The sequence below is a fragment of the Rhinolophus sinicus genome, chromosome 2 (assembly GCF_057876585.1).
Source record: "Rhinolophus sinicus isolate RSI-liver-muscle chromosome 2, RSI-T2T, whole genome shotgun sequence".
Classification (NCBI taxonomy): Eukaryota; Metazoa; Chordata; class Mammalia; order Chiroptera; family Rhinolophidae; genus Rhinolophus; species Rhinolophus sinicus.
The window spans coordinates 159,695,069-159,716,583 of NC_142502.1; the positions used below are offsets into that span (position 1 = coordinate 159,695,069).

General features: G+C 46.8%; 1 long non-coding RNA gene across 1 annotated transcript in view; it reads left to right on the plus strand.

The window, feature by feature from the left end:
• The first annotated feature begins 923 nt into the window (after positions 1-923).
• LOC109456350 (uncharacterized) overlaps positions 924-21,515 on the plus strand; it is a 98,579-nt gene continuing 77,987 nt past the window's right edge. Inside the window, exons 1-4 of the long non-coding RNA XR_016020461.1 lie at positions 924-1,841; positions 5,156-9,614; positions 10,023-10,179; positions 11,031-11,178. This is a non-coding gene — a long non-coding RNA (uncharacterized LOC109456350). The remainder of the gene's footprint in view (positions 1,842-5,155; positions 9,615-10,022; positions 10,180-11,030; positions 11,179-21,515) is intronic.

Below are 21,515 nucleotides of genomic sequence, written 5' to 3' on the forward strand. Positions count from 1 at the left end.
TTGCCCACCCCCCACCCTTGCTTTTTGCTCAAACACACACACACACACACACACATGCGCGCGTGCACACACACGCACAAAACTATCATGAAGCGAGCCGTTGTTTGAAACCATTTTGTGGTCTCTGGCAGGCGGGCCCGTGGAAATTCGCTGACTTTACACCGTGAAATGTTGCAGCTGCTTCTCCGAAGGGACTGGCTGCCTCAACGTTTCAATCCCTGGCAGCCAGTCAACAAGAAAATCTGTCCCTCTGTTTTCCTTTTTTTTTTTTTTTTTTTTTTTTAACTTTTCCCCCTTAGCCAAATTTATTTTTGAATAAATCTTCTCATAGAAAATAGAGAACGGCTATTACATATCTGGACTCAGTCTGCGCAAACCACTTCAAGCCATGGCAAAGGCGGCTGCCTTCCAGCCTTGCGCTTGTCAAGCGTTCATGAATGGAAACCTGGACGGCCAGTTGTGGCCTTGGCTGGCTCCACTTCTGCCCGCTGCCTGGGGAGGGGAGCCTGCAGCTCTCTCTCAGGCCTGCAACAGGTACAGGCAGTGGGCCCTCGACCCCTGACCTGTCCCTTCCCCAAAGGCCTGTGTTTCCTCTGACCACTAGAGGGATGGCTTCCCAAGGCAGTGACTGCTCTGGAGCCTCCTAGACCCCTCATCAAAGGCCAAGGATGTACAAGGCCCACAAGCTGTCAGGCACATGGGGAAATAGAGAGCAATAGGGTCTCTGGCTCAGTGGCTGCCCACAAGGTATGCGACTCAGCATTTTCCCTCCAGGCGGTGGGAGAGGAGCCAGGGGCTGCCCACATGAGTGCTGACTCACCGGCAGGGCAGCCAGAATCACAAGCTGTCCTACCCCAGCACAGCTTTCTCTTCCTGTGTGCTCAGACAGTGTTTAGGGGAAGAGCTTCTGTGTGGTGCCGGCCTCCATGAGTTTGCTGCGGTAGAAGACAGAGGAGATGGCCGCTTGCAGGTTTTCAGGAGCCTGACCAAAGATCTTAACATCTCAGAACTCCCCTGCCCATTTCCTAAAGTCTGAAGAGCGTTTAATAGTGGATGAAGCCTCTCATTTCATAAGAGGCTTGACTGAGGAATTCCTTGGAAGGGAAACATAGGGACTTCTGTCTCCACTATGGAGTCTCTATGGGCAAAGCCCCCTCGTGAAAGGGTGAAAGAAAAAGCATGAGTTAACTAGTATCTGAACAGCAGGGAGAGGGGAACTCTTAGAAGCAGAGAGGGCAGGAAGTGGGGGGACTCATGTCATAGATAAGAGACACCTTCACAGTGGCCCTGTAAAGAAGTAGAAAGTTCCTTGATTAAACGACTGCGCGTAGACTTACAGAAGAAGTAGAGACTTAACCTGATCCAAGGTAAAGGGCAGAGGAGAGGCCCATGTCCCAGCAGGAAGAACGGAAGGATCGTGAGAAAATGAAGCGGGAGTGAGCATTGGCTGAGTCTGAGCTGGGATCCCGATGAAACTGAGATGAAACTGTTGTGAAAGCACAGTCATCTGCCACTCAGCCGCCCACTAAGGTGGTTGTCCTATTGCGCCCGTGCAGCAGGGGAACACATTAGTGATTCACTCACTCATGCACTCAGCGAAGAGTAAGTTCTCATTATGACCAAGTCATGTTGCTGGGGTTTTCAGGGCGCAGGCGTAACAGAGACGCGGGCTTCCCTCTCAAGGATGAAGTAAGTGCTATGATGGAGATACAAACAAAACGCTACGTGACTTCAGAGGAGGGAATGGTGAGCTGTGCCGGAAGGAGTAACAGAAAGCTTCATGGAAGAGACGAGCCTCCAAAGATGAGTAGGATTTCAAAAGAGGAGCGTGATGTTCCAAGGTAAGGAACCAGCATCACAGGGAGGTATGAAAGTAAGAGTTGTGTTTGGAGAATGATGAGTGATCCCAAATGAAAGGAGGAGAAGGTAAGTGCCTGTGTAGGGTGTGTGTGTGCGTGTGTGACTGTGTGTGTGTGTGTGTTGGTGGGGGTGGGAAAGGTGGTGGGAAATGGAACTGAAGTTAAGATGAGGCCATATTGAGATCCATGTATAGAAGCTGTGCTTATTTTGCAAACCACAGCCACCCCTTAAAGGTGTTGGATGGGGGTAAGTGAGGAAGTGGTGATGTAACCCTATGTGAGAGCCATTAAAAAAAAGGGGGAGTGGCCGAGGAGGGACGATAGTGGATACAAGCAGACCAGAGGCTATTTCATAGCCCAGGTCATAGAGGAGGAGGGCCGGCAAGGCACAGGTAGTGTTCCTGGAGAGAAAGGATGGATGCTGTGGGCCCTGCAGGGGCCCAGCGCAACCAGTTGGATGTGGTGGGAAGAAGGGAAGCACCAGCAAATAGTCTGCTGTTTTCAGGGTGCCTGGGAAGATGCTCATGGCCGTGATAGGGACCGGGAACTCTAAAAGAGAAGTCGTTTTGGGGGGTGGGGAGGAAAACACCAGTTCCAATGGGATATGTGGAGTTGGAGTTCCGGGTGGTGACTTTCATGAGACAATATCCAGGAGGAAGAAAGGGACCAGGATAGAAGAAAGGCAGAACTCTGAGGAACATTCATATCGAGAAGTGTCAATGCAGCAGACAAGAGGGAACAGCAGGGGAAGTAGGAGATGAGTCAAGAAGAAAAAGGACGTGAGTTTCAAGAAGAAGAAATGGAACACATTTCTGATGCTTCAAGGAGGCCCCAGAAAGGGAGATGGTGGTTGGGTTCAGCAATCAGACGCTGGTTGTCTCTGGGAGGACAATCCTACGTATAGGGAGGTTGAGTGGGAAGTGAAAAGTAGGGGCAGCAAGAGTGGATTTAAAGAAGTTTCGCAGTGATGAGTGAAAGGAAATTTTTCTTGGGTGATTGGCCCTTGAACAATATTCAACAAGGAACTGGTAAGGAGGGAGAGATTGAAAAGGCACCAGACAGGGGAGTCTCTGGTGAAGCACGACCATGGGAGATGCAGAAAGGGGTGGAGGGATTCGCCTGGGAATGCACCAGGAAGAAGAGGCCATGGGCCAGAGAATGCTGAGATAAAGGCAAGGGGGGGATGAGAGTATTGGCAGCCTCTTGGAGAAGGAACCAATAAAATCATGTGCGGAGAGTAGAGGGCGGGAATGGAAGTGATAGTAAGAGTGGGGTGTCTTGGAAATTTGAGGCAGCCACGAAATGGGATAGAAAGTCAAGCAGGAATGGACGCTAGGGCGTTGAGCAGCACTGAGACCTGAAGATGGAAAGCTGGCTGTGCAGCAGGCTGGTGCGCGTGGCTGTGACGTGTGCTCCAGCTGCTCTTGGCCGTCTGCACACAGGCACAGAAGCACAGAACATGCCGTGGGAATACTTGGGCTAGGGGTGGCATGGCAGCCGCAGTGGGAAGCAGGAGCAAGGACCATGGGGGCCAACCAGGGAGAATTTCACAATAGGACGCCTTTTAGTTGACATGCGAGAGCTTCACCTCCAGGACCAGCACAGCCCTGTCCTGGGCTGAAATTCCAAGACCAAATTTGAAAAGGAAGGATTTTTTGTTGTTTGTGGGGTTTTTTGTTTGTTTTTTGCATTACTTATATATTTGTTTTTATTTTTTATATATATTTGTTTTTATGCTTTGTATTGGAGTACAATATTATGTTAGTTTCAGGTATACAACAAATGATTTGACATTTATATACTTTACAATGTGACCACCATGCTAAGTCAAGTAACCATCTGTCCTTGTAGAAAGTTACTATGATATTATTGACTATATCCCCTGTGCTGTACCTTGCAGCCCTGTGATGTATTTATTTTATAACTGGAAGTTTGTACTTCTTATACCCCTTCGCCATTTATGCCCTCTCTGCCCTCCCCTCTGGCAACCATCGGTTTGTTCTCTGTATCTATGAGTCTGTTTCTGTTTTAAATGTAAAAATAACCACCACTGCCGGAGAGACTTGTAAGCTAGAGGTTTAGAAAACTAACTCCCATTGCAGCTTCTTCCCCTGCTCAGGCTGCCTGTGCTGTGTCATCGAGGCAGAAAACGTCAACGTTTTACATCTTTACTCCAATTCGCCTGCCTCTGGGACACCTTCTGTTGATTTACTAGCTTCCTGGAAGAAAAGGTGCTATTTCAATATAGGTATCCTTGCTCAGAAAGAGGTTTGTGCTACAAAATTCTGTAGTTCTTGCCCTCTGGTTGCAGCAGTAAAACAAACCAAAACAAACGAACAAGCAAAACCAGTTTAGCTGAAACCTCATTGGTCTTATGACTGGCTCTTGATGTTCAGTGGAGTTCTCAAAACCACACAGATACTGAACAAATCCTACCCAGTTCGGTTTTAGGAAGTTAACCCTGTCAGAGTTTGGTCAGGTCTTCACCCTCCAGGATGGAGAATCCTGGAGTCTGCTGGTTACAATCGCCTACAGTGCTGACTCTTCTGACCAAGGCAGCATCTCAGCCTTGACTGGAGTGAAGCAAGGATCAGAAGAGCTGAGGCTCACGGTCCAGGGTCAGGAAACCTTAAGCCGGGGGGACAAGGCAGAGGAGAGACCCTGATGCACCTCGGGTGCTGTGACCTGTCACTGCCCTGACTGGCAAGGGGGAGCGATTCCATGGGGTGTCTTCTTCCTGCACCCCCTTCAAGCATCTCCATGTCCTTCCCCAAAGCCCTAAGGAGACTTTTGAAGCCACTCATTCTCTCCTGTTAATGTTAAGCTCAGTCACTGTGTCGTTAGCAGGCCAGAGGGGGACAAAGCCCTCCCCAGTGTCAGCGCTGGGTTCTGTCCAGCCTAGAATCCCGTGACTGCTGGGACACCCAGACCCAGACTGGGGTGGGAATTACGAGGAGCCTTCTCCACAGCCCTGCAGAGCATGGACTCAGCAGCCAGGGCACAGCTTTCGCGATATGTCCCAATTCTCCTGTGAGCTCTCTGGATTTTTCCATCAGGGCCACACTGAGGCAGAGGGAAGTTCATTAGTTGACTTCCCACTGTCTAAAATGTACACATCTTTCTCTCCCAAAGGAGCCAATTTACCAGCTTGAATTTGATAACCTACCAAAGAGAGGAAGAAGGAACTGGTTACGCCTGGGACTGACAATGTAGCAGACCCTTTGCTAGGTGTTCGTGGCTGCTGAATTGTTTCACAGCACAGCTCCTATTTAGGCGGCATTATGTCCATTTTACAGGTGAGGCGCTGGGTTGGAATCACATCTGGATGAAAGCCTAAGCCTGTGCTCCAGGTTTCATCTTACTGCCACGTCCTCGGTGCCATGATGTGCTGCCTTATAGCTGCCTCTGTCTCTCCACATTACACAGTCCTCGTGTTCTGAAGCTCCATGTTGGTGTCTGTGTGAGAGAGGATTAGACATCTGAACATGTTGGCTGGGAACCAACATATCTTTCATCAAGTATTCATTGAGACCTACAATATGCTCAGCAAGCGAAGAGAGATTTCCCATCTGCAAGGACCCAGCTACCTGCTCTCGAACCCAGAAAACCATGTCCACTTGTCTCATGTTCCCTGCAGTCAGGCCCCAGTGGCATGAGTTGTCATTTCAAGATGCAGGACAAACATCATGAAATAACTCTAAGGACCGGGGAGCCCCAAGAAGCCCCTTACTATGGCATCATGCTGCACCAGTGAGTCCCAGAGCAGCCTTCAGTGGTGGTGAACGTGCCGGGGGGAGGCAAGCATGGTTTGTACCTTGCTTTGCTTCCTTCACGTCTCCACTTGAACCTGGAAGAAGTAACTGACACTGGAAGAGCAAAATGGCAGTGTTCTGGCGACAAGAAGCAAGTTAGCTCAGCATGCTGTAGCAGCTGAAGCTTTCTGTCGTGGAACCAATCCGAGCATCATGATTCCCCCTTCCCTTGGTCCTCAGCCCTGTTAACACTTCCAGGAAGGAAACTACACAAAGGAAGGAAGGGAAAAGGGAGGGAAGCAAGGACAATTCCCATCACGAGAAGACGCCTGGCCTGGGATGGGGGAGGGTGGAACCTAGAGGTGGGCTGCTGAGAGGGGCAGGGAAGGCTGGATGCTTTGGGGCCAACATGCTCGTTATGAGAAATTTCTTAATGACTGTCAGTCCTGAGGGAGGCGTGTGAGCAATGCCTGGCGCCAGCCATGCTTGCACGGGGCCTCCTGTCCAGATGGAAACTGTGTAGGGAGTGAGGGAGGAGAGTGCCAAGGGACCATGTGGCTGCTGAAGGTGACTGATGGCTTTGGGATGGCCAAACGGGCTCCTGGGCAATCAGGTTTTACTGGAAGGAGACACAAAGACAAGAGACTTTCAGGTAAGAAAGAACCCTAGTTCCTGGTTTCTAGAACAAAGTTTTGTGGTTCTTTGAGTTTCATTTGTGTTGTCCACCTGCAGACCTTTCTTCTTTCAGTCCACATGTCCAAACCCTACCAGGCCTGCTCAGGCCTTCATGAAGCCGTCCCTGATGGTCTGACCTGGAGCCTCCCTACCATGACCTGCCACAGGCACAAATGATATTGGTGTGAGATTCTCCAACAGAGATATGGGTTCAGGGTCAATGCTTGTCTCCTCAGAGCCTCAATGTTACACAGAGACTCTGGGAGAACACATTTATAAGATTTACCCCATTAAAACATTGTCTGGAGTAACCTACAACATTGGCAAGCTTTAAATTGAAGCTGAGACTTCAAAGAAATTTCGTGAAGGCGGAGGGCCACTGTGAGCCATACCCACCTGGATCCCGGCTTGCTCTCCTCTCCACTGGGGAACTTTGGCGGAAGAGTTGGCGAAGTAGCCGGTTTGATGTTAGGAGACATTGGAGGGCCCCCTTCTCTTTATAGAAGCTGGACGGTGATGAGGTGAAGCCTTGCTAACTAAAGGCAAATAGAAATGGTTCCATCACAGTGTGGTTAAAAAACAAACACACAAACGAAAAACAGCCAACGCCATTTATCACGCACTTCTACATGTCAGGCACTGTGCTAGTGGCATTACACATATCACTTCAATCAACCCTCACAGCAGCCAATGAGGTCAATATCACTTTTACTTTACAGCTGACGAGACCAAGCCACTGGAGATAAATTAACTTACCCCAAGTCAAACAGCTCGTAAGCTCCAGGTCCAGGATGTGATCTGAGTCTACGGGACTCTTCCTACTACGCCATGCCGCTTGGGTGCGCTGAGGAAGACACGTGTGGCACATGTCTCCACAATCATCATAGGCCCTCCTGAACATTTTGTGCTTCTTGTGTTGGCCCCACACGTTGACCTACGCTGTTGCAGGTACAGACTCCGGCTCCAGTGGGGCGCTCAGTTTGTTCTTTTGGTGTCTCCCCATCCTGGGGCTCCTGGGCCAGGCGTGTGGGGACCGCAGCCCCTGAACTAATATCTGAAAGGTGTCACAGGACCCCAGCTTGATGTACATAACCAGAGATAACGTGGCTGATTTTGCCCATCCCTCCACAAGTTGGGGAACCATCTAGCCAGATCTCAGTATCCATAGCTAAGATAAGGAAGAGTTTACAGGACAGCTAGGGGGCTGGTTGTTAGTCCTCTCTGCACATGGAGAACTCAGGGAGAAAAATCAAGGCTGGAGCCCCATTGCCCAGACAGCTTGTCTCCAAGAACTTTTCCATCCGGTAAGTGTCCTGCTTGATAGTTTTCATTGTGGTCACAGTGAGGGACCCAGGTTATTTTTAATAACACACACTACAGCCATTGCATTCATTCAATCCTATAGCATGTTATGAAGTGTCTGACCCAGGAGTACGTGTGGCTGCTGGGGTGCGGGTCTTCATTTTCTCCCCTTTCAGGCTTCCGTTTCCTTGGCACTTCCCTGAAGAGGGAGTGGATTTTGACATCCCATGAATACTTTTCCACCATTTGTTCAGATTTGCCCTGTCTCCCAAAAGGCCCTTCTAACTTTACATTGCACAAATTCATGTCCCGGGGACTTGCCAAATCTGTCAAGTCCGAACGTTTTCCTTGGCAAGGACCGCACCGCTCCACTGAAATGGGTCGGGTGATCCATTGGGCCTTGGTGCCGCTTTTCCAGGCGCCGAGCGCAGCCACTGGAGCTTCCTGACGCCCCTCCCAGGCTCCGTGGGCTCTGGCTCACCCTGTGTCCTGCCTGGTCTAAGCCCGCTGGCTCCCTGAAGCATCCGTTGGAGCATTCAGTAACTTCCAGGCTCAGGGCCTGCAGGAACATCGAGATTTAAGCTTTATCTTCCTTACCTCTGCCCAACTCACCCAGCGCCCCTTGCCTTCACTGTCCTCTCCCAGCTGCCTCTGCTGGTGGCTTCAATCTTTCAGGTCAGAGAGGGGGAAGTCCACTCATCCTCTCAGCCAGAATTCGTGCAGAGTATCTATACAGCTCTGTTCGTTGTCCTAAGCACTTAACATGAACAGAGCACTGAACAAAACAGACAAAAAGCCCAGCCTTCGTGGCGCTTACATTCTAACTCACCTAATAAACTTTTTAAATGAAGCTGTTAGGAACTTAATATGCTCCTCCTTTCAGCATGACTGCTTCTTAAAAGGAAAGTCTGGAGAAGTATAATATAACCCCAAAAGGAATGAAATACCAAGGGAGGAACTTTGGGTATGTGTGGGGACAATATTTGGGATGAGAGACTTCTCTGGTCCTCTGGACAGGGCTTGGCAAGTTATGGCCCATGGGCAGCCCACTGCCTGTTTTATATGGCCCATGAGCTAAGAATGGTGTTTACATCTTTAAATAGTTAAAAAAAAAAAAAAATCAAAAGAAGACTATTTTGTGACATATAAAGGTTATATGACATTCACATTTCAGTGTTCGAAAGTTTTACTGGCGTACAGCCACACCCATCCACGTACACATTATCTATGGATGCCTTCATGCCACAATGGCAGAGTCAAGTTGTTGTGAAGGAGATTCCACGTCGCCCCCAAAGTCGAAAACATTTACTCTCTGGCCCTTAACAGAAAGTTCACCGACTGCTGCTCTAGAATCATGCGGTGGGGACAGCTATTTATTTCCCGTGTGCGTAGAGCTGGCTCAATCAGGCAAGCAGGAATCTCTTTCTCAATCTGCCTGTAGAAGAGAATCCATAAAGGGGACTTAGTTGGAGGCTGAGAACCTGTCCCTGACATCTGTTTTCTCTTCAGCACACGCAGAGGCAAGCACTTCTGGAGAGTGTCCGACAAATGTAAGATTCTTTCCTGGCAGAATCTTCAGTGTTCTTTGCCGAGTTCAGGAGCAAATTTTCACTGTGGGAGGTTCTGGATTCCTTGGTGGGGATGAGGGTAGGGGGATAGGGGAGACATTCATGCTCTCAAGTATTATTATTAAATCATAATACATGTCTGTGGAAAGAACACAGGGCTAACAGTCAGGGGAAACGGGTTCAAATCCCCACTCTGCCACTTAAATTAGTTGTGTGGTATCGGGTAAATTATTTAACCTGTAGAAGGAAGCCTCAGTTCTCTCATCTGTGAAATGGCCTGCCTTGCCTAATTCAAAAGGCTAAGAGAAACAAATATGATCATACAGATGAAGGTGCTTTGTAAAGTAGACAGCTGCACATCACATCATCTTTTCTCCTTTCATAGGTGGGGAGCAATATTAGCTGAATTCTCTTCCTTCATTCTTCTTTGTCTGTGGAGGCCCAGTCAGGTTGTCAAGGTGAGAGAGACCTAGAATGGTGTTCTCCTTAACCTCAGTCAGAATCCCTACCTGTCCTGAGGCCCCACCTCCCACCCCTTCACCCCAGATTCCACCTATTCTCTGGCATCAGTTTTGGGGATTCTCAACCACGTAAAGGGGCATAGGCCTCACACAACCAAATAAGAACCATAGCAATACTCCTGTGGTTCTTCCCGTAGGATCGTGTCTCTTGGTTTGAAGGATTCCACAGCTGCCCTCCATCAAACTCCCCCAAACCCCATGCTATGTATGATGGAACTACCAGCTGCAGCCCCTGGACCTATTTGCATATTTCTCTCCCCAGCCTGGAGCCCTCTCAAATTCAGTGAGTTTATTTCCTGCTATGTACCCCTGATTTATCCTAATTTCGACAACTGTCTTTTTCAGGTCATTGGAGAAAGGGTGAAATGTACAGATGAATGATTTTTAAAAATTAAAATCTTCCTCCTTCGCTGGACTATAAGTAGTATCTTAGGGGCAGATACTACTTCTGTCCTGCTGCTGTCCATTCTGTCAACAGTGCGAGCATGGAGCCTGGCGCATGGTGAGCACTCAGTAAACATTCTATGAATGAATGAATGAATGAATGAATGAATGAATGAATGAATGAACGAACGAACGAACGAGTGGTATTTTAGGATTTAGTGACAAGACCTTGGGTCCTTCTACTGATAACTTTTATGAGTTTATACATATCCTGTCTCTGAGAAACCCAGCATTCCACACACAGTGGTGCCTAATATATGTCAGTGGATGGTGACAAGGAACATGAGGTCGCAAAGTCAGCCTCCCAAATCTCAAAGCCAAATGAGTAGCTCGAGACATGTGAATAGGGTCTAAGTTTAATATCAAAAACAAAACACAACAAAAACCCTTCCTTTTGTAAGAGAGTATCTTGTACTTCATGTTTTGTTCAAGGATTTAGCTGCCATAATGCTAACTTGGAACATTAACATGTGACCTGGGAAGTTTGGGGTGGCTCATTCATTGGTTGCATCTCCTGAGGAAATCCTCACACTAGGGAAAAAGACTCTGACAGTGACACACAGAGGCTGGTACTTATAACTACCATCTTCGGTGTTTGGGGGAAGAAGTTTTAATTATGGGCTGAAGAACAAATCCCCAGCCATCCTTCTGCTGTTTGTTCTGAGTCACCCAGGAGCCTCCATCCCGGCACCAGTTTTCATGAGAAGCATCAGCATGTGGCCAGAAGTTCGTGCCGATGGATGGACTCACCTGAGGTTAACTGGAAGACTGGGCCTCAGGTTTCCGTTGGCTCCAGTCTTCTTTGCTCCTTTGGTCCCTTTGTTCCCCTTTCCCTACATTCCTCCTCCATCACCTTCATCCTCCCCTCCCGAGCTGGATTTTCACAATAAATTTGGCCTCTTGTTTCAGTTCTGGCAGCACTGGCTCCTCAGATGCAGAAATGAGGGCTGCAGAAACAGCTCTGCTCAGGATGTCTGTCTGTGTTGTCCATGCCACCTACGAGTAGCAGGAATTCTTAGAAGGGAGAGGACCATCTCCTGGACTGCAGTGGGAAGAGGTGAGTGGCTTCCTCAGTCTTTTCCCTTGGGGACTCAGGAGAGGACCCTTTCGCCATCCTGATTTTGCCCACTTACTCCAAAGCTTCCTGGACTCTCCCCAGGTGTTTTTTTTTTCTGGCTCAGCCATTTCCACCAGCGAAATGGATCTCTTGTTTCCCTTACTATTTTCAACTAAGCATGGGCAATTCTCCTCCCCCTTTAATTAAATCAAGATAACGCTGGGATTTTGCCTACGAAACTTTACTAGAAACCTAAGGAAAACCCAAAACACTTGTAATAGGGATTCCTAAGCTGGCGGGCTTCATCAGCCAAGACCCCTGGTCCTTCTCATGTTCTTATCTAACTCAGTTCCTAGACCAGCCACACAGATTCCTAACCTGACAGGTACGTGGTTAGTAGACACAGCCGGTCTCCAAAATGGATATCCCCTTTTTGCACTCCCATCGGTAGTGAATGAGTGTTCCATTGCTCAAGATGCTAGCCCACCTTTGTGACTGCAAGTGTTCTATATTACCTTCATTTTGGTGAGTGTGTATTAGTATCAAGTTGTGATTTTGTTTTCCCTGAAGAATAATGATGTTGAGCACCTTTCCGTGTATTCCTTAGCCATTTGGTTATCCTCTTTTGTAAAGTGCATTTCAAATCGTCTGCGCGTTTTTCACTGGATACAAGCCCTTTGTCAGATATACATCTATTGTCAAAATCTTCTGCCAGTCTATAGCTTACCTCGGAACTCTCTTCATCCTCATGTGGCCCAATGAAATCTTTTTGTAATATAAAACCACAGAGTTAGCAGGATTGTATAGCCGTCTGCTTTTACTTGATTGCATTTCCAAATCACTTTTAAGAAAGTCAATAATATTTATAATTCAGCACCACAGAAGGTGCCCTTGTACTCCCTCTCAATCAATATACCACCCCCGCAAAAGTAAATTCTATCTTGAGCTCTGTCACCATAGATTTGTTTTGCCTGTGCTTGTCCTTCTCATAAATGGAATCATACAGAGTGTATTCTTTTGTGTTTCACTTCCTTTGTTTTTCATTATGCCTGTGAGATTCATCCACTTTGTGTGTAGCAATAGTTTGTTCTTTTTCATTGCTATATGATATTCCACTGTATAAACAAACTGCAATTTGGGTTGTTTCCAGGTTGGTGCTATAATGAATAAAGTTGATATATATTTATATAAATTCTATAATATTTATAAGCATGCAAAATACATAAAGCTTGTTCTTGTACATCTTTTGATGGCCAAATGCAATTTTGGGCCTATACCTAGGAATGGAGTTGGTGGATCTTTGGGTTTGAATGGGTCTTTCAATGGATCTTAGGCTTTGTTTTAGTAGATACTGCAAGTTTTCCTAAGTGGCTGTACCAGTGCGCATTCCCACCCACCATGTGTGAGAATTTCAGTTGCTTCATGTCCTCTCCAATACTTGATATTGTCAATGTCTTTCTTTTTCCTTTCTTTTTTTTAAATTTTGGCCCTTCTGCAGTGTGTGTATCTCAGTGAAGTTTTAATTTCATTTTTCTGGTGACTAATGTCATTGAGCACCTTTTCATATGCTTGCTGGCTATTTTGTTTTGTTTTTTTGTTCATTTTGTTTGTTTTTCTTGCTGCCTATTTGGATACTCTCTTTGATGATGTGCCTGCCTATTGAGTCTTTTGTACATTCATAAATTTTGGTTTGTTTGTATTTTTCTTATTGATTTGCAAGAATTCTTTACATGTTCTAGAAATGAATCCTTTGTTGGATATGTGTGCTGTGACTATTTCTCTCACAGTCTGTGGTTTGCCTTTTCATCCTCTTAATGATGTCTTTTGATGAATAGAAGTTCTTAATTTGAATGGAGTTCAAATGATCGATTCTTTGCCTTCAGAAGGACGCTCTGCTTTAGGTTCTGTCTGCTCTGAGTTCCCAGGCTGCAGGCTCTTCTCTACTGATCTGCAGCACCCTCTCCTCCCTTCCTGCAGAGCCCTCTGCTCCGCTGGCTAGCTGTAGATTCCTGCGTAGGGGCTGAAGCTGTTACTCCTCTTTGGATAAGCAGAACCCTTCTCTTTTACTGATTCATGCCGGGCCTTGTTTCCTCTGTGGCCACAGGTCTGGAAGGCTGGAACTATGTCTTCCTCCCCAGGGTCTCCCTGCCTGCCATCAGCAGCCAGTAGTCCTTCCCTAGGTCCCTCTGCATTTCACATTCCAGTCTGAGCCCCACCCCAGGCTCATTCACCAAGCAGAGGTGATTCATTCATCCTTATCAAGTCCTTCCTGGCTCTGGTTCTGCCCACTGCTACCTTGACAGGTGATCTTTGACACTTCCCTCAGTGCCCTCTCAGCAAGGGGACACTTCACAAGATCTCCACTCTATTGGATTACAATATAAAGTTACTTTTCACCTCAGGACCAAGACCTAATATCACAGGTTCAGTGCTTAAACTCCAAATGTAGGCCCAGCATAATCCAATCAGAATCAATTCAAATGGCTATAACCATCTCATTATGTATCTGTCAAGTACCATAAGAACTGCCCGTCTTCCACCTTTTAAGGGATTCTTTACTGGGAAGTGAAATGATTTGGAAATGCAATCGTGTAAAAACTAAAGTCCATGAACTTGGATGTGAAAAATGCACATCTTCATTTCTACAAACTTCTATTTGAAAATTAGCTTTTCCTTTCATTATGAATGTAGGTAACAAACTACAGCATTGTAGTTTGTTACCAACAGAAATCATAGATGCCTTCATACATTATAGTTTTACACACTTATCACTATTCACTATTCACACTTATCACTATTTCAATACTACAGAAGTTATTAGACCCACCTCTGGATCTTATATTTAATAGGTTAATAAAGAAAGAAATATAAATAGTACTTATAAATTTGTTTCTTAAAAATATTCTGATAACTTATTTCAATATAATTTATGCATTTAAAATCATTATTGTGAGAAGCAGTCCATAGGGTTTACAAAACTGCCAAAAGTGTCCTGGGCATGAAAAAAATTAAACAACTCATGTTGACAAGAGACTCTCTTAAACTCATAGCAACTTTAAGTCACGGGGTGACCTATGCAGATGAATCAGCAGGTATGCTTCGGGTTGGGTAGTAAGGAAAATCTGCTGCATCTTTCTTAAGGGGTTGCTTTGGTGTGAGGGTGGGGACGGGTGTGGGAGTGTCTCAAGGAGCCCAGGCATGTGGCTCCAGTTTCCTCTGGATTCTGGCATTCCAGGGATTCTGAAAGAACAAGACATCTCTGCTTCAGGTCAGAGGAAATGGGTAGCTATCCAGCTAAATAGATTTCATGCTTGACTTCAGGGGAATCGCCCAAATGATGATCTGTTTGGGAGAGTAAATTAAAGAGGTAAGCAGGCATGCTGGTTTTATTTGGTTTAACTTTTGCTGGTTTAGTTGCTCCCCTAAGCATTTCCAAAGAAGAATACAGGTTGTCAGACCTCTTTTTCCAGCGTTACTATCACCCCCACCCCAATTCAAATTCTGGCTAGATCCTGCTTCTCAGACGACACTTGGATTAGCTTGAAGGGAAGGCCTTACCAGGATCTCTTCTCTCTCCAGGCCAATCAAAACGTGACTATTTTTTTTTCTTACAACTCCAAATACTGAGTCTGATTTCACTCACTCCTCCCACCTCCATTTCTCCTAATCACTAGCTTTCCTTGAATTGCTTAAGGAAATTGCCATTCAGAATGCCTCCCTTTCTAGAAGCAATGCTTCAGTGTTCTTATTTGATGTTGAATACAGTATAAAATGGAAGAGGTTTGGTAACAACACATATGAGTCCAATACCTTGACTCGTGCCATGAAGAACTTGTGAGGTTCCCAGATCCTAAAATTTGGGGACATATGCTTCATATTCCTATCTAAATATCCTTAAACTGTGTATTTCTCTTTGACCCCACCTCCACCCCCATCTTTCACCCTCCAACTACCCGTGCATCCTAACTTTCCATTTCATCATACAAGCCACTGGGACAGTGAGTTGAGATGTTTATGAACTAGATAATACACGTCCACTGACACCTTTGTCTTCTGTAAAGAATGGTGTCAGTGTGGCTACAACCACCTTCTCCTCCTTTCTCCCCATTAAAGTCACTTATTTTGAATGTTCGAATGTGTTATTTTCAAAGAAAAGAGACTGAAGCAGATTATGTGCATTCTTCCAAGGTGCTTCAAGTTCTCTATAAAAAGTTAAGCTGTCATTTGTTGTTATCAGGACCACTAGCCAAATTGGTGAAGTTGACAGAGTTTTATTAGTTCTGTTTTTGCAATAGCTTGTCTTACTATGGAGACAAACGGGGAAACTGTCTTCACGCTGGCTTTGTTTTATAGTTCTTAGATGTGTAACACAAATGAATGGTTTTGAGCTGTTTCCAACCTGTAGTGATGGGTGTCAGTTTCTTGGATACATCTCGGAAATCTGTGACTGAGCAGCGTTGTAATGATTCCCAGGCAAGCTGTCCTGGAACAAACATTGGACTCTGAGTCACACTGGGAACTCGGAGATTTTAGTTCTAACTCTTTCTAATGTGTGACCTTGGGTAGGTCCTTTATTGTTTTTCATCCCCAGTTTACTCATCTATAAAAGGAGAGAGGAGGCCTGGATGAGCTCTAGGTGTCTTCCAGCTCTGTCGTTTTATTATTCTAATAAATAAATCACATAAAAAGTCACGAAAACATCCCAATTATAACAATCAAGAAAAATAACTGTGATTCTGTTTTATATGGTGTTAAAGATTCCCTTTTGACTTTTGAGTCTCTTAACTCCATATGTATACCCCTGAAACTCTAAAAGATCCCTGTAAACTATTTTTTTAATTGATTTTGAGCCAGTATGAAATCTTGTGTCTTCTTATCTGAGTCTCAGATTCTGAGTTGTAAGAAGGTCTATTTAAAATGGTATGTTTCTCCTGCAGCAGTTGTTAAGTGCTCAGATTTTATGATGTTTTAACATTCATTGCCATTCATTATCTAAACACTCTTCTATAATGCAGTGAGTGTGTGAGATTAATAAGTAGAATGGAATTCATTCTGGATTTGATTTCATCTGCTGAATCTAATGGAAGGCCTCTCTTTTTATCTGTGCTTTCTTTCTCAACATGGTTAAGGCAAAGGAACTTGGAAAAACTCAGACTCTACTCATGACATTAAATCTCTGTGCCTTTGGGGAAGGAAAAAATGTTTCTCTGTGTCTTCATCCCCAAACTTAACAACTGTAAAATTATGGTGACATTTCACGTGAAGAGAAATCTATTCATTGGTCACATTTTTTCTGAGTGATTAAAATATTCATCACGTTGATTTCTTTTCAAATTGAGACTTTCCCCACCTGTATAATGCTCATCAGTCCCAATTGTATTTTAATATTTTATTACATTTATTTGATGTTATAATGCTCCAAAAAGGAATAGTAGGGAAAGAGGGCTTCAGAGAGCACAATAACCTTTCACAGTCCGATTGCATCTCAGGCAAAAGGCAGCCCAATTCAAGCTGCTGCTGAATGCTACATTTTGCCTATGTCAGACTATGGGATGCCACAGACAGATTCTTGGAAGGCTGTGTCTTTTAAGTCAAGTCATTCTTCCATTGAATAAGGCTCTTCTCTCCTACCTTCCCATTTCTGGCTCCACAACTACCCTCCCTCCTAAGTACACACTAACACTTGTATTTGGACTGCATTTACCAAAACATATACTTAAGTGTTTCATTTACTGATTGCTTTGCTGCACTCCAAATGTCCCAGCATTTTGCCGATGAAAGAGTGTAAATCATGCCTTACGTGGGATACGGTAGGATGTGATGTTTAGAGGAAGGAAAATATGCTTCCTTATAGGCACTAAACCATCTGGACTGGAGAGAAAAGTTTCAGTCATTCATCCTGATGTTTTGTCTACGTAGTACCAAACATCTGGAACCTGGGTGACAGGCTGAATTTTTCAATTCACATCCAGATGTTTTTGCATTGTGCTGAAACAACTTAGAAGTCAGCTATATTTTTAAGAATTTAAAAAGTAAAAGCATAAAAGTTATATCAATTTAAGTTCTGAGATAGAAAAGATGAATGAAATAGAAGCAAACTTTTGGTTGGTTCTTTAAAAAAAAAAAAAAACATACATTTTGTTACTCAACTATAAGAATTAAAAGAAATACACCCAGAAATACTGTCAATGAAAATATAATGATTTAGACTGATGTTCAACAGTTGAAATGTTCAGATTCTACAAATTCAGGTAAGACTTAGAAAGTTAAAAGAAATCATTCTCAAAAATAGTTGCTTAACTGCTTGAGAAATGAGTTTCAATCCAAGCGACTCTCTGTGAATATATTTATTCCTTGCACACAAACGAGAACACATGATCAATAGATTATCAAGGCTCTAACAGGATTTGCAAGGAGAATTTTCAGACCTTTTTGAAAGATGCATTTTTGAGAAATACTTTTAAATGATTCAAAATGGAAAATATGATTCCATCTACTGGAGCCACCTTGATGCTCCAGAAAGGAATGTTTAAACATTCCGCAACACAACCATTTGAAAAAAAATTCATTGTGTTATTTTGAGAATTGTATTTCTCCTATTAAATGGAATTGGGTCTAACACTTGTGAGAAGGCATGTTCACAACATATTTCTTGTATTAGAAGACATAGCATTTAATCCGGCTCTTAACTGCCGACAGGCTTTGTGGGCATTTCTGTGCCATGAAAATTCCAATGTATTTTTCATTATTTCCACAAAGACATATAGAGTGTGTACATTACACATAGCAGTGTTATTGAACTGAACTGGCCTGGTGCAGTGTTTTTGCTGACTCAGCACATGGTTTCTCTTTTCCAGATTAGTAAAACAACTCTCCTTTAGGGTAAACGCTTCACAGAAAGCAAAGGGGGAACCGAAATACAGAGGGGCCTTATTTTCACCTTCAATTACACCAAGTCCACATAAAATCGGACCCAACTTTTCCAAGTTTATAGAATTGAAAAGGTTCCCCCGTGTCTCTCTCCCATTCAAGCACTTGAGGGAGTCCCATTAAGTTGGAACACAGCTGTTCTTCACCCATGAATTTGTATACCAAGCCTCTTGGGGTGCGGTTCCAGTGCAGGTTGCCCATGCCTTCTTTGTGCTTTGTGTACAGTATTTTAAGCAAGGCAGGTCAATCTCATTTTTTACCGACTTGCACCAGCAAACATTTCTTTAAGGGTTGTGCATTAAGGAAGCTGCATATCCCCGACATTGCAAAGATACTTGTAGGGCCTGGGGTGACCTGGGGTCACAGCACTTGTCCACCTTCTTTGCTTGATTTAGCGCTAGAACCTTCAGAGATTTAGAGTTGTGTGTGCACGCTAACCACCACGTACATGCTAAATGGCATGGTGGTTCCTACCTACATAGAACGCTCTTGACGGTTCTCTGTCCCCTGACACACTCAGCAATCTGGTGCGGTAGGAATCGCTGGGCTGCAGGGTAGCTCCTGGAACGGGGTCAGGCAGAATATTGTGAACCTCCGGTCTCCCCAAAGCCCCCCAACTCCCCCGCCTTTGGCCTCCCCCATGACCTGCTCGCTAATCAATGCAAATGTCGTAGGAGGCCAGGCCCGCAATTGGCATTCCAGAGAGCACGGACCACCAGCCGAGCTTTAAATAAGTGCAGATGTGACAGGCAGGAGACCCAGGGAGGGCCGCCTTTCTGCCACGCACCTCCCTCCGGGAGCAGGCCGATGCACACTGCCGCGGGCCCTGGCTGTGTGAGCAGTGCACCCTCGGCGGCAGTGGGAACTATGTCCTGGAGAAATGGGTTGCGCACCGAATAACAGCAGAGGGAATGGAGGCCCCCAAGTTTGAGGGCAGCACGGGGATGGTGTGAGCCCAGTCGCCCATAACTTCTTTGGCCCCGCTGCTTCTTTCCTAAGTGGCCGGAGAATAAACCACCCTCGCCGCCCGCCCCAGCCTCCAGGGTAAATCCCGAACCTGGCTGGCCCGACCACTAAGGAGGCTTCGCTCTTCCAGGGCAGCACCTGACCCGCCAGCGACATCCACGAGTCTGGAGTTTCTCCCCCACTGCTGCTTACCCCCACCCCACGCGGGAATACACCTCCCCGCCCCAACCCCGGCCTGGAGGCTCAGCACCGACACCAAAGAGCTGTGTTCGAGACATCCCGGCCTGCGGGCCGCAGTGTGCGGTCCTGAGAGTGCGGGCGGAAGTGGAGGGACAGGTCAACTGTGGGTCAGTCCCCAAGCCAGAGTGAAGGCTGAACGGCGCTGCCCCGAGGCGAGATGCGGCGTGGAAGCTTACGGCGAGGGGCAGCCGCATCTCCACAAATCGCCCGCGGCCCCGGCGACCCGCAGACCCCGCGGTAGCCTCGACTGCAAGCTCCAAGTCTGACGGGCTCAGGGAAAAGCAGAGCCTTGCCCATTCTTTGGTGTTTCGTCCGTCCTGAGCCCGATTCCGAATTTATTCACAACCATCCCCTCAACCCCACCATGTCGGGGCGGCTCCACTAACCTCGTCGGGTCCGGGGCTCCCAGCCCGCGCAGCCACCCTCATCTACTCTCTCGCCCTCCGACCCGGGCCTTTTGGGTCCGAGCGAACCCCCTTTCGCCTACCCCGTCAATCTCCGCGGGTGCCACTCGCGTGGCCCAGAAGGGTTGCAGATGTCGGAGATGCAGGCCACTTGGCGGCGGCCCACCTCCGCCGCCCGACAAGGCGCCCAGGCCAGCCCCCCACCCCGCCCCGCCCTAGAGACCCCCCGGCCCCAAGCATTCCCGTCTTTCCGGGCCCCAACCGCGCCAGCCCCCGGGCCGCGCCGCCGCGGGAGAGGCTCGCTCGGAAACCTGCAGGCCGGAAGGGCCGGCCGCCGCGCCGGGTGCGGGGCCTTCTGTGCGGAACGGCCCTGCCGCCCAGTCCGGCTGCCCCGGGCCATCCCATCGGCCCCCAACGCGTCGGAGACACCCGTCTCGGAGCCTACTCTCCTCCCCACGCCCCAGCGCCTCTGGACACCCCCTGGGCCGCCGGGCATGCTCGGCAGGATCCCGCTCAGAGGCCGCCTGCCGGAGCCCCGGGGCTGCGAGCGTTACCCGCGTCGCCGGCCGGCCCCGGGCGTCCGTCCTTCCGTTCCTGCGGGGCGCGGCGCGAAGGGCAGGGGCCCCAGGCGGGGACCGTGGGTACCAGCGACACCCGACCCTCAGCTCCCCAGCCCCGTAGCGCCGAGAGCCACGTGCGCCGAGCAGGCGCCGCACCCGCCCGGGTCCCAGCTGCCCCCAACGCCGGAAGGAGACTCCGCGCCGCCGCCAGCCCGCCGCGCCCGCTGCAGCCTCTGGCCCGCACCTGCACCCTCTCTTGCTTGCCTTTCCATCCGCACGCAGAAATGCCACGAACTTTTTAAAAACAAAAATGTTTTCCCCCAGAGACACGCACGAAAGAGACGAGAGGGATACAACAATCCGAGCGCCGAGGCTCAGAAACGCGAACTGGCCCAGAGCGACCTTGCTTAGCGCAGAGACTCACATCGCCGGAGAGGCGGCAGCAATGGGGGTGCGGAAAGGGGAGAGACACTTAAAAGACAGAATGACATACAGCTTCAAATTATATCGAAATACCACCCCAACCCTAAATTCCTGTTTGTGGACCTGGCCTAATTGAAATGCCGATTGTAAGCAAAAACAAAAAACTTGAATTTATTGATGCAAGTCCTGTTAAAAGAGGTCAACGGGAGTAGGATATACATGGCAATTAAGCTAGGTGATGCGACGAATAGACTATATTTTTCAGAGACGTTCTAATGAGTGTTTCTATTATTTTTTAAAGTGCAAAATTTAGCTAAGCAACTTTCTCAACAGCAAACAATCCCAGATAATATGGTTACTTTCCTAATGTAAAAATTCTTGATGATGTATCACCTGAAACAGCATTCACAAGGTTTGTGATTGTGTAACATAAACAGCAGAACATAACCTGGCTAAAGAACTGTTAAGTCCCCTTATATAAATACCTAATTCCATCATTCAAAAATTGTTGTTGGTTTGTGGAGTAAATCTAAATCATAGGGCCAGGCTTGGCCGCCCTTTCATAAATAATATCTCAACTTTCATCCAACCCTGAAGAAGACAAACTGCAATGTCAGTATTTTGTTCTTCAGAGGGAATAAATTGTCCTTTTCAGCTGTCTGAGGTGCTCAGGAATGATATGTGCTAAGCATTCATATGAGGATATTTTGGAAGATGGTGCAGGTGTGGGCTGACTTAAATTACTTGCTTTTGTGTTTTCTTAAAAGGTCAAATGTAGGATTTGGTTTTAGGGAAGGCAGAGAGAATAAGATTT